Here is a 2,909-nt window from a genome sequence, read left to right as displayed (position 1 = left end):
CCTCTCATTGATGTCAGATAAGACAATCCTTTGCTACATATACATTGGTCCCTCCATGTGTACTCTTTGGTTGGTGGTTCTGAAGGAAAGGCCATCCAGAGACTGCCCCACCTGGGGATCCATCCCATCTGCAGACACCAAACTGAGACAGTATGGTTGATGACAAGAAGTGCTTGCTGACAGCAGCCTGATATAGCTGTCTCTTGAGAGGTTGTGCCAGAGCCTGACCAATACAGATGATTGCACTTTCTAGAGTGTAAGAAATAAGGGTGTAATATATTCCTGAACTGAGTCAAGACTATCTTTTATTAACTTAGAAACAGAAGAAGACAGACTATATGTTTATTATATATGACTAACACAACTTTGTGGACATATAAATTATAAATGAATAAGTTTATTGTTTAAACTAAATAAGATGCCAATTTTTTCTCTCAATATCATATTTCTAAGAGGAAAATAAAAATCAGTGGTTCCAACCTGTGAGTTGTGACTCCTGTGGCAAATCTCTATCTCTAAAAATTTTTATACTATGATTCATAACAGTAGCAAAATTACAGTTATGAATTAGCAAACAGAATATTTTCATAGTTGGGGGGGTCACCACAACATGGGAAACTGTATTAAAGGGTTGTTGCATTAGGAAGGTTGAGAACCACAGATATAGACAAACCTATGTTCATTTATTTGTTGATTAGTTTTGAGATAGAGTCTATACATATTGTATTAAATGAAAATAAAATTAAAGTATATTTAAATTACTAATATATATTATCTGAATGAATACAGATCTAAGTTTACCTTAGGGTACCATATATCTATGAAAATTCAAAAAGCTAATAGAATGATATTTTCTCTATCAAAACATTTAGAAAGTATTTTTTTCAAGAGTATTTTTTTCAAGTTTCTCTATATAGTTTTGGCTGTCCTGGAACCTGCTCTGTAGACCAGGCTGGTTTCAAACTCAGAGACCACCTGCCTCTGCCTCCCAAGTACTAAGATTAAAGGTGTGTGCCACCACTGCCCAGAAGAAAATATTTTTCTCATTACACTTAATAAAACAAAAATATCAGAAGGCCAAAGAATATTTCATAAGACATTAAAGAATAGAATGTAAGATACAGGAGACTAAGCTGTGGACACAGCCTATTGAAAGAGAACTTATCTGGCATGGGGAAGGTTTGAGTTTAATTCTCAATGCCATTTTTTTTTAAATGAGGACTAGATATTATTGAATGTTTTGTAATATATAAAACTAAATGAAAAGCCTCTTTAAATATACACAAGCTTTCCAATTATGGTATATTAATTTTTCTTATATCTTGCAAGATAAAAATTTAAATCTAACTCAGCTATTAAAAACAATGAATATATGAAATTCTTAGGGAAATGGATGGATCTGGAGAATATCATCCTGATGTGAGGTAACCCAATCACAAAAGAATATGCATGGTATGCACTCACTGATAAGTAATATTAGCCCAGAAGCTTGGAATACCCAAAATACAACCCACAAACCACAAGAAACTCAAGAAGAAGAAATACCAAAGTGTGGGTACTTCGATCCTTCTTAGAAGGGGGAACAAAATCCCATGGAAGGAGTTGCAGAGACAAACTATGGAGCAGAGACTGAAGGAAGGACAATACAGAGACTGCTCCACCTGGGAATCCTTCCTATATTCAATCACCAAACCCAGACACTATTGTGGATGTCAGCAAGTGCTGGATGACAGGAGCCTGAGATAGTTTTCTCCTGAGAGGCTCTGCCAGTGCCCGACTAATACAGAAGTAGAGGCTCACAGCCATCCATTGGGCTGAGTACAGGGTCCCCAATGAAGGAGCTAGAGAAAGGACGGAAGAAGCTGAAGGGTTTGCAGCCCCTTAGGACAAACAACAATATGAACTAACCAGTACCCTCAGAGCTCCCAAGGATTAAACCACCAACCAAAGAGTACATGTGATGGGACTAATGTCTCCAGCAGCATATGTATAGCAGAGGATAGCCTCAGTGGTCATCAGTGGGAGGAGAGGCCCTTGGTCCTGTGAAGGCTCTATGCCCCAGTGTAGGGGAATGCTAGGACAGGGAAGTGGGAGAGGGTTGGTTGGTGAGCAGGGGGAAGGGGAAGGGAACAGGGTTTGTTTTTTTTTTCCCCCGGAGGGCAAATTGGGAAAGGAGATGCCATTTGAAATGCACATAAAGATATAATAAAATATCTAATAAAATATCTAATAAAATATCTAATAAAATATCTAATAAAATAATAATAAAAAATATCTAATAAAAAAATTAATTCTAGCCCAAAGTTTTTCTTTAACTCCAAATCTAACTCATTTCAGCTAACTTCTTGGTAAGCTGGGAGAGTAGAAGTAACCTATGACCTGCTAGAAAAGCATGAGAAGAAGAAATATGTATATATTGTATTCCGAAGAGGAGGAGAAGAGGAGCTTCAGACCTGCACAGAGAAATAGGGCAGATGGAAAAAACAAAACAAAACCTAACGAAACAGAAAGGAGAAGCAGCAAGAAGCCAGACAAGCTGAACAATTTCCATTCAGTCATTTCCTCCCAAGGTGGGGAAAGGAGGCATTTCATATTAAAAGGTTAGCCTGAAAGTTTTAATAAAAAGACTTCCAGTCTGAGTCACAGAAAAAAAAATCTCACAGCATTCATTAACCTCACGTGCATTTGGAGTTATTGCTGAAAAAGTATCTTTTCCAACAAAAAGTTTCAATAGTAAAAAGGAGCTCCCCACCTCAGAGGGGTTGTGGTGAGACAGTATCTTTATAGGAAGCCATTATTTAAAATGTACTCCTAGCATGCCTGGTGGGGTGGCACACGCCTTCAGCCTGGTGTGCAAAGTGAGTTCCAGGCTTTGAGCTATAGAAAGTGACTCTGTCCCATAAAATAAA

This window comes from Mastomys coucha, chromosome X, assembly GCF_008632895.1.
Source record: "Mastomys coucha isolate ucsf_1 chromosome X, UCSF_Mcou_1, whole genome shotgun sequence".
Classification (NCBI taxonomy): domain Eukaryota; kingdom Metazoa; phylum Chordata; class Mammalia; order Rodentia; family Muridae; genus Mastomys; species Mastomys coucha.
The sequence above is the reverse complement of the archived record's forward strand: the minus strand, read 5'-3'. Positions refer to the sequence as shown.